Below are 13,452 nucleotides of genomic sequence, written 5' to 3'. Positions count from 1 at the left end.
CAGCTGTCCTTTCTCCTGCTTCACTATCGGCCGTTCCGCTCTTTATTAGACCATCAAGTGTTTTAGGCAGGCAAAGTGACACAGCTTCACAGAGTTAAACAAATGCAACATAAAAGAATGCAACCATCTTTGCATCATTAAAACAAATGTTCCACAGCATAAACAAATGTAACACATCTTAAAATAATATTCTATCACAATTCCTATCAAAAGCAACTTAAGGGAAGAAGTGTTTTTTTTTTTTTGTTTTTTGTTTTTCTTCGAGCCAGGGTTTCTCTGTGTAGCTTTGTGCCTGTCCTGAATCTCGCTCTGTAGACCAGGCTGGCCTCGAACTCACAAAGATCCGCCTGCCTCTGCCTCCCGAGTGCTGGGATTAATGGCGTGTGCCACCACCGCCCGGTGGGAAGAAGGTTTTATTTGGCTCAAAGTTTAATGATAATAGTTCTTCTTGGCAGGAAAGTCTTAGCCACTGGAGTCTGAGGCAGCTGATCACATTGCATCCTGTCAGGAAGCAGGAAGAGGATAGGGAGGGGGAGGGGGAGAGGAAGGGGGGGGGGAAGGAGAGGGAGAGGGAGGGGGAGGGGGAAGGAGAGGGAGAGGGCGGGGGAGAGAGAAAGAAGTACTCAGTTTTCCTGCCCAGAAACTCAGTCCCCCGAATTCTATACTTAGGGTGGATATTTCCCACCTCAGTGAACCCAATCTATAAACTCCCTCACAGGCTTGCCCAGAAATTTGCCTGTCTCTTAGATGATTCTAGATCCTGTCAAGCTGATAACTATTACCAGTCATAAAGACCCATATTGAACATAAATGTGGGCAAAGGATGAATTCTGAATTCTCAGGTCTCGGCTGCTCTTCATGGTCTGGAACACATTTCTCTGCTGCTTTCAGATATTGCTTGTTCTTGGAAATTGGGGCCCTTGGACTTCCAGCTTATGCCTGAAACTTTGTTTCCAGGGCTAGGGTGAGCCACTGAAGAGTTCAAGAAGCTGCCTGAAATGGTCAGAACACACTAACCTAAAGAAAGTTTAATTTTGGTTCAAAAAGTTTAACAATAACAGTCTAGCATACCAGAGAAGTCTTCTTATCCACTGCAGTCTGGGGCAGCAGGTCACAGTGCATCAGGAAGCAGGGAAAAAGAGGGGGGGGGGAGGGGAAGGGAGAGAGGAAGAGAGAGAGATGGCCACAGCACAGTTAGGAGAATTCAGCTGTGGTCTAACTGGGAGGTGAAAGTGTTGGACTAGAGAGATAATCAGATTCTTTCTCCGTAATGTTCCCAGGCTGGGAATGCAGTTTAGTGGTAGAGCACTTGCCAAGTACTTATAAACCCTTGGGGTTTGCTCCTCCGAGCTATAAAACAACCAACCACAACAAAAACTCCTTGTGTCTGAATTGTTCTCTGGAGATGGGATCCTGGACTAGCAGCATTCTATCAGGTAACGTACAGTCCAATTTTTCAGGCTTTAGCCTACTCACTCACATACTTTTATTCTAATTCATCCCATCCCCCATCATTTTCAGCAAGTAGCCATCACCTCTATTTTACAGGAAAAATAAAATGAATCCATCCCGTAGTAATCCCTTCCATTTCTAACCACTGTCGATACAAATAGCTACAAATGACGTCCTTCATTCATTCACACAAAAGAAGTGTCTCTCCTCCTGCCGCTGAGTCCCCGGTGTCCACCATCTTGTATGTCCAAGTCTTTGCCTACGTGGGAAAAACACCAAAATTGCAACTCCCAACCTCCAGCTACCATCCTGGTGTCGTCCAGTTCTTAAAATCAGTAGATTTCCCAGTTTCTGTCTTGACTGTTCAGAATTGTTTGACACAGTTGATTATTTGAAATCATTTCTTCCTTTGATTTCTCTGATGTCATATTCTCGTTTTTACTTGCACGCTCCCTTCTCTGTATTAGCTTTCCCCAGCACGTAATTTTCAAATGTTTGTGGTATCCTAGATCCTCTCATTTTTTATATTTCCATAGGTCTCATTGATTCTCATCACCAGCTTCAATTGCTAGCTATGTATGAATGAATCACACATTGACTGTTTAACCGGGACCTTGCCTCTCAACTCTAGGACTGATTCAAATGTCTGCTTAGTAAAACCACATGGATGTCTCATAAACTCTACAAACTTAACATGTATAAAATTGAACTTTCTACCTTCTACTGCACCACCTGGTCCTTCTGCAGAGAGAGCTCTATTATTTATCAGATGCACAAATCATAAACCTATGTCATGTAAGTCTCCTTTCCCTCCCTTACCACTGCCCCACATTTTGCCAATGACCACGTTCTATTTATTTCACCCCTGAAGTACTATATATAAAATATATGTATATCAATCTAGCCTGTTGAAATCTCTCCATATCTTCTGGCAGTCCTTGGTCTAAGCCAGTTGCTTTTATGACAGCTGTGTCTTGCAGAATATTTTTTTAACTGGGCAAAGATGTGTTACATTTGTTTATGCTGCAGTATATTACTTTAACTATGTAAAGGTGTGGTACTTTTGTTTATTCTGCATCTGTTTAACTCTGTAAAGATGTGTTGCATTTGTTTCACCTAGCCTGCCTAAGGCACCTGTTTGGTCTAATGAAGTTCTGAATGGTCAATAGCTAGGCAGGAGAGGGAAAGGCGAGGCTGGTGGGCAGAGAGAATAAATAGGAGGAGAAATCTAGGCTCGAGAGAGAAAAAGGAGGAGAGAACAAGGGATATGCCCAGGGTAAGAAGCCAGGCAACCACTGCCAACCAGATACTAGAAACAGTGGAAGTAAGATATACAGAAGAAAAAGAAAAGTAAAAAGCCCCGAGGCAAAAGGTAGATAAAGAGAAACATGTTAATTTAGTTAAAAGAGCTAGCCAGAAATGAGCTTAAGCTAGGCCAAGCTTTTAAAACTAATAAGAAGTTTCCATATCATGATTTGGGAACTGGTTGGTGGCCCAAAAGAAAAAGCCTGGTACAGTGGCCTCTTGTTTTCCTACATCCACATTTGCCTCTCTCCAATCTATTTTCTGCAAAGCAACCAGAGTGAGCTTTCAAGAATACAGATCTGATTAGACCGATATATCCTGTTTCACTCTCCTGGGGTTGAAAATGAGGTCACATTCCTCTCAGAGCTCCAATCAGATGACTTCAAGCCTTCAGCTTGTCTCCCTTGTGTGATAATTTCAGATTCCAAAGGTTCAGATTGTCTTAATAAACAGAGCTGGAAAATTTGTGCAGATTCTTTTTTTACTTGCTGTGGCTGTCAGTAAAACACGGGATTCTACCTAGTCTGTCATCCGTAGACCTAACTCTTTGCAGTGTGATTTGCTATGGCCAGATGTGACCAAAGAGCCAGGGTGGTATCCACCCAGCGAAAGGTGGTGCTCTAATGATCTGGGGGCCCAACAGTACTTACTTCTAGAAGGAGGGAAAGAAAAACACAACCTTTGGAAGTGTTCTCTTCAGCTATGACGGCTCAGTGTCATAGGCTTAGTTTTCCAACATTCCCTCTCTTACCTTACACATCCCTTCATTCATCCAGGGCTGAGTTGTTCTGATTGGTGACAGCATCTGCTTTTACTATTGGAGGCAAATGGTTTTGTGGCATTCTGGCTGTTTCTGCCCAGCTCTGCTGCATGAGAGGTCCAAGAGCATATGGTGCCCCAGAATGGAAAGCAGAGCCCTAACCAATCCTGAGGTGTTTGAAGCCCTTGTGTGTGAATGAGTTTTGTCCAAGAGGCATCATTGCCTCTGTTGATCTGTAACCAAAATATCCTTAATTCTTGTCTAGGTTCTGAGTTTGCATCTTGTTTTTTTTTTTTTTTTTTTTTTGTGTGTGTGTGTGTGTGTGTGTGTGTGTGTGTGTGGTTTTTTTGAGACAGGGTTTCTCTCTGTAGTTTTTTGCCTTTCCTGGATCTCTCTCTGTAGACCAGGCTGGCCTCGAACTCACTGAGATCCTCCTGCCTCTGTCTCCTGGGTTTGCATCTTTACCTGAACACTAATTCAAGTTAGAAACTTCAAGAATCCCAGAAGTAGGCCAAGTGTGGCTGTGGCTGTGGTGGCGGCGGCGGCGGCGACGGCGGCGGCGGCGGCGGCGGCGGCGGCGGCTGCGCACACCTTTAATCACAGCATTTGAAAGGCAGAGGCAATCAGATCTCTGGGAGTTTGAGGCCAACCTGGTCTACATAGTGAGTTTGGAGACAGCCACGGCTATGTAGAGAGACCCTGTCTCAAAAAAAAAAAAAAAAAAAAAAAAGCAAACCAACAACCAAACCAAACCAACAAGCAAGTAAACAAAGCACCCAGTGAGCCATCTCTTTAACCCTGAAAAGAAAGGGTGCTTGGAGTCTGGACCCATGAACTAAGAGTCAATGGCTAAGTGTCAAACTGGATTATCTACAGAGTTTTATACATGCATTTCCCAGTGAGATGATCTAAAGTCTTCACGAGAACAACAGGGGAATAGGTTTCCATAGCAAAGTTAACTCCATGCTTTTGTGTCTAGTTTCTTTGATTCAACATCACGTGGATTCATCCACACTGTAAAATAGAACAGTGATCTGCTCATTTCTCAGGTACCTGGTCTTGAGGTAGTACATGGCTGCCAGAGGCCTTCTGTTCAGATAAGGAAGTTGCTGGTCCTTCTTCCCGTCCTGACTTGCCTGGACTTGCCTGGCCACTATGAAACCAAAGAGTAACAGTAGAGAATGTGGTTTTATAGCATACTGCTGTTATCTTCTGTTACTTTTAATTTTTTTGTTGGGAGTAGTGGTTCACAACTTTAATTCCAGTGTGCCGGAGGTGAATCCAAGTCCAGTCTGGTCTACAAGGAGAGTTCCAGTTCAGTCGGGGTTGAACAGAGAGACCTTGTCTCAAACAAACAAACAAACAAACAAACAAACAGTTTAATCTTTCCCTTAGTGTTTTCCTTGCTCCAGTGATTTCTATTTTTTTTTTTAAACTTCTTGAGAGGATCAGAGAGATGGCTTAGCAATTAAGAGCACTGGCTGCTCTTCCCAGACTCCTAGCACTCACATGGCAGCTTATAATTGTGTGTAACTCCAGTTCCAGGGGCTCCAACACCCTCTTCTGGTTTCCAAGGACCCTGTACACACATGCATAGAAATCCATGCAGGCAAAATATCCATACACATAAAAAATAAAAATTAGTAAAAATTTAAAAACCACTTGTATCCTCTGGCTGGCTGTAGTCTTCAGGTTTGCATTATCAGCGTCACTATAAGGCCCAGTGTCCTCTAGTACATCTAATGTGTAGGATGACCCAGTGTCCTCTAGTACATCTAATGTGTAGGACTGACCCAGTGTCCTCTAGTACATCTGATGTGTAGGACTGACCCAGTGTCCTCTAGTACATTTAATGTGTAAGACTGACCCAGTGTCCTCTAGTACATCTAATGTGTAGGACTGACCCAGTGTCCTCTAGTACATCTAATGTGTAGGACTGGCCACTCAGGCCAATTAGATATACAGGGGTAGGTCTGGAGGTGGTGCTTTCAATTTTGTTTCTACTGTCTTATTGATAGGCGTGTTTTGCCAGCATGTACATCTGGTGCTCGAAGAGGCCAGAAGGTATTGGGTTCCTTGAAACTGGAGTTACAGATGGTTGTGAGCCCCCACATGGGTGCTGGAAAATTCTGGTCTCAGGAAGAACATCCAGTGCTCTTAACCTGTGAGCCATCTCTTTTAAGGAGCCCTGAGTGTATGGAACCTTCCAGTCTTCACTCCACCGCCCCCCCATCTCATTGACCTGCTGAGTCACTCACCTTCCTTTTCTCTGCCCTAAACATGCACTCTCCGTTCATTCTGTGTGCATTCTTCTCCTAGAGGATTTCTCTCAACATTTTCTCTCCCTACCCTAAACATGCATTCTCTGTTCATTCTGTGTGCACTCTTCTCCCAGAGGATTTCTCTCAACTTTTTCTCTCCCACCTTGCTATATGTTCACGTCTTTCCTGTACCAGCCACTAGAGTTTGCAGACATTTTCCCCTGGGTGGTGATTGTTAACATCCTCTACTTAACAGTTCCTTACAGCACTCTCTGGGAAGAAAGAAATTGATGGCATTGGAAGAAAAACCTTTGTTTGAATATTTTGGGCACTTATTTTGTGAAAATGCTTTAATACATTCAATTGCCTTTAGTAAAGATTCACAAAATGTACGAAAAGGCTTTTTAAATTTGCATTTACTTGTTTGTTTTTGAAGACAGGGTCTCTCTGTGTAGTCCTGGCTGTCCTGGAACTCCCTATTTAGGTCAGACTGGAACTCACAAAGATCTGCCTGCCTCTGCTTCTGTAGTGCTGGATTTAAAAGTGCTCACCACCACAGCCTGGCTTGAGCCTGAGCTTTTTTTAAATGCATTGCCCTCAAGTGCCAAATTTGGGGATACAGATACTGTATCTGGGATGGAACCTGGGAATCTTATTTTTAATAAGAATACTAGGTGATTTTGAAGTCTCTGGTTCTCTCTCCTTTTGAGAAATTCTGCATCAAGGATGAGAACTGGTGGGATGAGGCTCATACACCTCTTTCATTTGCAAATCATAGCATCCACTGAAACCCCTAGACAAGACTTTCAAATTAAGTTCTTATCCTATCAAGGTTAAAAAGTTAATGAGCCAGTGAGATGGCTCTGTGAGTAAAGACACTTGCTGCCATGGCTGATGACTCTAGTAGAATGCCAGGCCCCTCATAGTGGGGGGACTGACGCCTACATGTTATTCTCTAACTGCCACACATGTGCTAATGCACACGAGTGCATGCACACACACATACTACAATAAATGTAGCTGCTGGTGGTGGCATGCACCTTTAATCCTAGCACTCAGGAGGCAGAGGCAGGCAGATCTCTGTGAGTTCAAGGCCATCCTGGTCTACAAAGTGAGTTCCAGGACAGCCAGAACTCTTACAGAGAAACTCTGTCTCAAAAAAAGCTATTATTATTAATATTAAAACTAATATTATCGAATTATTCTATTAGGTGTGAAAGTCAGTTTTGAAATATTAGATATCCTGATTAGCTGTAGAAATAATTTTGAACAGCTATTTTTATACTTCTACTTGCCCGCTCTATAAGTTTGAGACACATAGTTTTAGTCCCTGTAACATTCCTGGAGCAATTACCTAAAAAGAATTTTTTTCCTCAAATTATTATTCACAGAGGGCTGAATGTGTAATTCACAGCATCTGTGTTGTCTGAGAAAGACCAGGGTTGCATATCACCCTCCAAGATGTGCAGTGATTATCTATTTACAGTTTAGTTTTATGTTTGCTTACACTTTGTGGTGATTTGAAAAAGAATGGACTCCATAGGCTCATAGATTTGAATGTTGGTCACTATTGAGCCCTATTTGAAAGGATCTGGAGGTAAGGCCTTGTTGGAGGAAGTGTATCACTGAGGGTTGGCTTTGAGGTTTCAAAAGCCCATGCCAACTGTGATGGCTATTCTTGGTTGTCAACTTGACTACATCTGGAATGAACTACAAACCAGAAATGGAGGGCACATCTGTGAGAGATTCTTTTTCTTTTTTCTTTTTTGGTTTGGTTTTAAGTGGGTGAATCCACTTCTAGTCCAGACCTTTGAGGTAGAAAGACACACATCTTTAATCTGGATCTTGAGTTTGGAAGACATGTCTTTATTCTGGTTCATACCTTCTGCTGGAAGCCTATGTAAGGACATGGAAGAAGGAAGCTTTCACTCTTTGCCTGCTTCCCTTTGCCTTGCTAGCACATCCATTCCTTCACAGGCATTACAGCCTACTTCTTCCGGATTCCAGCATATACTGAAGACCAGCCTAGAAATCCAGCCTTGTAGACTGAGAAACTACTGGGTTCTTGGACTTTGCATTCACAGCCAACCACTGTTGGATTAGCTGGGCTGTAGCCTGTAAGCTACATTACAATAAACCCCCTTCATGTATACAGAGAGATTCATTTTAGAAGTTCTGTTACTCTAGAAAATCTTGACTAATATACCAACCCCAAAGACTTTCTCTCTTCTTGTTCCCCTGTGGTTCAGGATGTAGAAATCTCAGCTACTTCTCCAGCACCATGTCTGCCTGAATGCCACCATGATAATGGACTAAACCTCTGAAACTACAAGCAAGCCCCAATTAAATACATTTTTATGTACTTATGTAGTGGGTAGCCATTCCAGCTTTGATCTGGAAGTTCCAACCCCCATTGAGGCTTCAGTAACTGTCACGCCTACAAGGTGGGGCCAAGAGAGGACCCTGAAGACCTGAGATCTGGATGGACCAGCTCTCTTGGTTCCTGGACCCTGGAGGTAGATCGAGCAGAGTTCTACAGAGAACACCAACGGACTGTGCTACACCTTTCCCAGACCCTGTAACCCATCCCTTCACTTGTAAGTTACCCCACAAAATAAACCTCCCTTTTAACTAAAAAAAAAAAAAAAAAAAAAAAAAAAAGCCCGGCTAGCTCATTCAGTAGAGCATGAGACTCTTAATCTCAGGGTCATGGGTTCATGCCCCATGTTGGGTGCCAGATATTGGTTAAAATATTAAGGCAACTCCACAAGGCTGGCCTGAAACTCACAGAGATCTGCCTGCTTCTGTCTTCCAAGTGCTGGGATTAAAGGTGTGCACCACTACCACCTGGCTTAAATGCTTTTTAAAAATGAGTTGCCATGGTTTTGGTGTCTCTTCACAGCAATAGAACACTGACTAAGACAGTCTTTAAGTGCTTTCTCTTTTGACAATGTCATTTCAATGTTTTTACTGTAAAATACTAATGAAAAACATTTTTTTTCTCTTAAAAGAAAGCAGGCATTCCTAACCCTGGCATCCCTGACATTTTGGCTCCATAGTTTTTTATGTATACTGTGCGATGTTTAGATGCATCTTTGACCTCCATCTACTGGGTGCAATTAACATCACTCCCTCAAATTGTGTCATCAAAAACAGCTCCATACATTGGCACATCCCTAAGGAGTGAAGTCACTATAGGTAGACAAGCACTAAAGCAGAGACACGAAATTAAAACTATGCAAGTCACCTAGGCAACTACATGGAAGAGTTCAGTGCCTCTGGCCAGTGTTTTTTTTTATATTGAACATAGTGTGTAGCTCCTAAGTGTTCCTGAAGGAACAGCAGTATTGCTCTCTGTTGGCTTGATCCTGAGTTGGCTGCTGAGCTGGAAACCAATCACCTACATAGATACCTCCACAGAGAAGCAAACTTGGTCCTGTGGGGTTGCCCAGCACTCTGGGTCCAGGACTCCACCCACTAAGTCCCTGAGGAGTTCTCAGAAGAAATGAAGCTCAGATCTCCAGAATAGTCTCAAATCTGCCTGAAGGCATCTCATGTAGCTTCAGTCAGAAATCCTAACATCTTGAAGATCATGGCTCATGCAGGAGAAATCCCAGCTGTGTACTTGCTTCTCAGAAATCCTAGGACCTCTTTTACCTTGGAAAGAGAGAAAAATACTTTCCCTTCTCCCTATTCTGCTTCTCAAATGGAACAAGACACATCTTCACATCAGGACGGGTGTTGCTGGCCCTTCATTGTGTCGTAAACTGGTCACTTTGGTCCTTCTAGAGTACTAGGGGTGAGAACCACTTCTGCTCAGCAGTAGCCATGACAGATACAGGTCCCATGGGATATGATTGACCTTGAGCTTTCCCTTTGTAGTTTCCCTCTTTGGGTGGCTTGGAGCCCAGTCACCAATCTGTGTAGAGGCTTTAGGTTCTCTCTTCAGTTCTTTAGTCTGAAAAGAGAATCCAGGGCTGGATACAGTTGGACTCTTGGAGAAGAAGCTGAACTTGGAGTCTGCGGGGTCTGAAATGTGAAGGAGGGAGGGAGCCATAGTTGAGTTGAACACAAGCATTGGCTATGCGGGAACCATTAAACATCTGCTCTGCAGCTGACACCTTGGCTAACGGGGCACGGCTGCTGGGACAAAGGGGGTATATTTCATGGTGTGGTCCAGATGCCACTAAATTAAGGTTCACAGTTTCCGCTTGGTTGCCTGCATGGGGGCAAGGAGTGAGCCCTTTTGTCCCCTACATTTCTTTCGAAATGAGCGGCACAGTGTGGTCACCGTGGATGTTGGTTGACAGGTTCTGCTCCCGGGAGCATTTTCCAACTGTACTTGTCGAGTTCCAGGCAGCTCTTCCCACGTGCCAGGAAGCCATAGAGCTGATGGCAGCTTTCACCGTTAGCTTGGATGTGACGCTTCCAGGAGACCACTCCCCAGGGAGGTGCTGGGAGCAGAAAGATGTGGGGCATCTTACAAATTTTCTGGGGAGGTGACCTACTTTTCCCTTCCTCAATATGGTAGAAAGTATGGTTTTGAAGACTGCTCTATCCACCACCATACGCCAGGCCATTTGACTTCACATTTTCAAGTTGAAAGGAGGAGCTGAGGGGAGTGGGAAAGGACTGGTAAATAAATGCTGGTGAGGTGAGTATATGGATACAGAGGGTGCCAGTCTGACAGGAACAGATAAAGGCACGGAGGGGTGGGTGCGCACGTTGTCTGTTTAATGCATTATGCTATCAAACCTGCGAGCAGGCCCCCTGGCCAGGGTAGACACAGGTAGGTCTGAATGGAGCTCACATAGAGAATGCTGATGAAGAACAAATGTCTGTGAAGAACAAACTGTGCAGTGTAAGAGAAAACTGGGACTTAGTTTCAAACAAACCATTAAAGAATAAAATAACAGTGTTTGGGGCTCAATCGGAAGCCCTGAGTTGATCCCCAGCACTATATGAAACTAGGATTGATGGCACATGCCTTTAATTCCTGCACTTGGGAGTTGGAGGATCAAAAGTTCAGGTCAAGGACTGAGAGAAGATTCAGTGTTTAAGAGACTTACTGCTTTTTCAGAGGACTTGAGTTCTAGACCTAGCACTCACATTGGGCTGCTCTAAAATATCTTAACTCCAGCTCCAAGGTATTTGATGCCCTTTTTCATTTCCACTGGTACCTACATTCACATGCATATACCTATACACAGACACACACTCATACACATAGTTAAAAATACATCCCCCTCATTAGCCCCAAGGTCATCCTTGGCTAAGTAGTAAGTTTGAGGCCAGCCCAGGCTACTTAAGACTCTGTCTCACAAACAAAAACAACAGTATCTGGGAAAATTAAAAAACAAAAACCAAACAAATTCCATTTTGAACATACCGCATCTCTCTCTCCAAAATACAAAATTTATTATCTAGAAATAACGTCACAAGAAAAGGTGTACATAAGAAAATATATATTGAAAAGAATACTATTTAGGCTAAGACAGCAAAGAGACAGTATGGGTCAACTCAGTATCAAATTGATGTACTAATACAGAAGAAACACTTTATTGACAAAATATTTGTGGCAGTTGTGATATTGCTTCTGAAAACACAAGAGCTGAAAAGGTAGAGCTTAGGTTACATGGTAGTTCGTGGACCATAATTAAATTGGCTGAATTAATAGGAAAGGGGTATCAGGAAAAGTATACTAGAAATACTTGTGATTTGTATTAAAATGACTGAAAGCAGTTGAGAGTTTAAGAACCTTATTTGTATACGCAATGAGGTTCCTACTTTCACCAGGTTTCTCTCAAGCTGAAGCCAAGTTGTCCTTGATGAAAAATCTTTTTTACTACACATGAAGTTGACATCACCCAGAATTTGGTAGGCTGGGGCAGGAGGATTGTCATCAGTTTACTGCCAACCTGGGCTACAGAGTAAGTTCAAGGCCAGTCTAGGCTGCATGTGAGGTGGTGAGTGAGAGTGTGTGTGAGTGTGTGTGTGTAAAATAACCAACCAAAGAGCGGGGAAAAGCATTAGTTAGCAGCTGATTCAAATTGAAGCAGCTGGACTAATTTTACTAAAACTATTTAAGTACCTCTGTTATTCAATGTCACCATGGAAACATCAGAAAGCTGTGGTCTCAGGGATTAGAGTGAGTATCTGCTTGGGAAATCTGGATTGTTAAAATGCACTATTGTGCATAGTATCAAGGTCTGAGGACACTTGGCAAGTGTTTTCCATCAGTGTTTTGTACAATTCCCTTGGGTTTGTAGAATACCTTTTATCTTTTTTTTTCACCAAAATAATGATTCTATTACATTGCTTTGGAGAAAAAAAAAGTTAAAATACAGCCGTGATTAAGTTTTGCATAAACATTTCACTTTCTGTCAAACAGGAAACAGACATATTTGACTTACTGAGGTCATTGCATTGGGCTTGGCAGGAAGTCAGCCTAAAGATGCAGCTTTCCCTTAAATGTATTGGTTTTCTTGGACTTGCTGCTATTCCAAGAATATCAGAACAGAAAGAAAAAGGAGGATTGAGAAGACAGATTATGAAAAGTGAAACCATAACAGTTCACCCAAATATTTTGAGTACATTGAGTTTTCCAACCAGGTCTCTGACAGAATATCATCTCTTTATTCTCTTACGTTAAGTTGAATGTGTTTCATGTAACTCTGGCATATGTTGCCTGTCTGGAGACTTTGACTGACTTCTATGTGTGTGATGCATACATGTGTGTATCTGTAATCCCATCACTCAGGAGGCTTTGGTAGAAGAGTGAGTTCAAACTGGCTTGAGCTACATAGTGAGATCCTGTCTGGACATCCTCCATTCCCCACCACCAGAGTTACCTGTCAGTCTTATAGCATAGTAATCAAAAGCTTCTCTGGCAGTCTGGTCTGCTGAGCAACTTACGAGAGCCCTCTGTTGAACTGTGATATGTTTAAGGCAGGGACTTGAAAACTTCCATTACAGAAGAGGAAGAGTATTTTAGATTTGATATTTCTTTTGAGGGACTGTATATGTGGGCATGCACATCCCACCAAAAGCATATGAAGGTCAGAAATCAACTTGATGAACTCCATTTTCTCTTTCTACCATATAGTTTTTGGGGATCAAACAGGTTTTCAGGCTTAGGGAAAGTGCTTTTTCTCACTGACTCATCTTGCTGGCTTGTATTTTAGATATCGAACACTCTGTCATAGTAACTGATTTGCTGTGGCATGAAAGTCACCATAGAAAATACATCAATGGATGCAGATGTGTTCCAATAAATCTTTATAAAAATAGATGGATCTGGGAGATGGCTTAATGTGCAAGGTGTCTGTCCTGTCAGACAGCTCCCAAATAATGACATGGAGACTTAATATGAAAGCTTGTATCTATAGCTTAGGCTTGTTCCTAACTAGCTCTTATAAATTAACCCATATTTTTATTATCTGTGTTCTACCATGTGGCTTTTACCTCTCATTCTGTGTGTCCAGTTTGTTTCAAGTCTGGCTGACTTCTCTGTCTCTCTTCTTCCCAGAGTCCCCCCTGTGCCTGGAAGCCCTGCTTATACCTCCTGCCTAGCTATTGGTCATTTAGCTTTTTATTAAACCAATGAGAAGGTGCCTGGGCAAATACACATCTTCACAGTACAAAGATTCCACATTAGTGGGCAGGAGCATTCAT

The 13,452-nt window shown here is 42.8% G+C and overlaps 1 long non-coding RNA gene across 1 annotated transcript; it reads right to left on the bottom strand.

Moving 5' to 3' along the window:
- Positions 1–364: 364 nt before the first annotated feature.
- Positions 365–12,281, bottom strand: LOC121828755 (uncharacterized). The gene is made up of 3 exons (XR_013050622.1): positions 12,192–12,281; positions 1,642–1,711; positions 365–501 (listed from the first exon to the last, which is right to left on the bottom strand). It is a non-coding gene; the product is annotated as an uncharacterized LOC121828755 (long non-coding RNA).
- Between the last annotated feature and the right edge of the window lie 1,171 nt (positions 12,282–13,452).

This window comes from Peromyscus maniculatus, chromosome 4, assembly GCF_049852395.1.
Source record: "Peromyscus maniculatus bairdii isolate BWxNUB_F1_BW_parent chromosome 4, HU_Pman_BW_mat_3.1, whole genome shotgun sequence".
NCBI classification, from domain to species: domain Eukaryota; kingdom Metazoa; phylum Chordata; class Mammalia; order Rodentia; family Cricetidae; genus Peromyscus; species Peromyscus maniculatus.
This window is presented reverse-complemented; position numbering and strand designations above follow the sequence as displayed.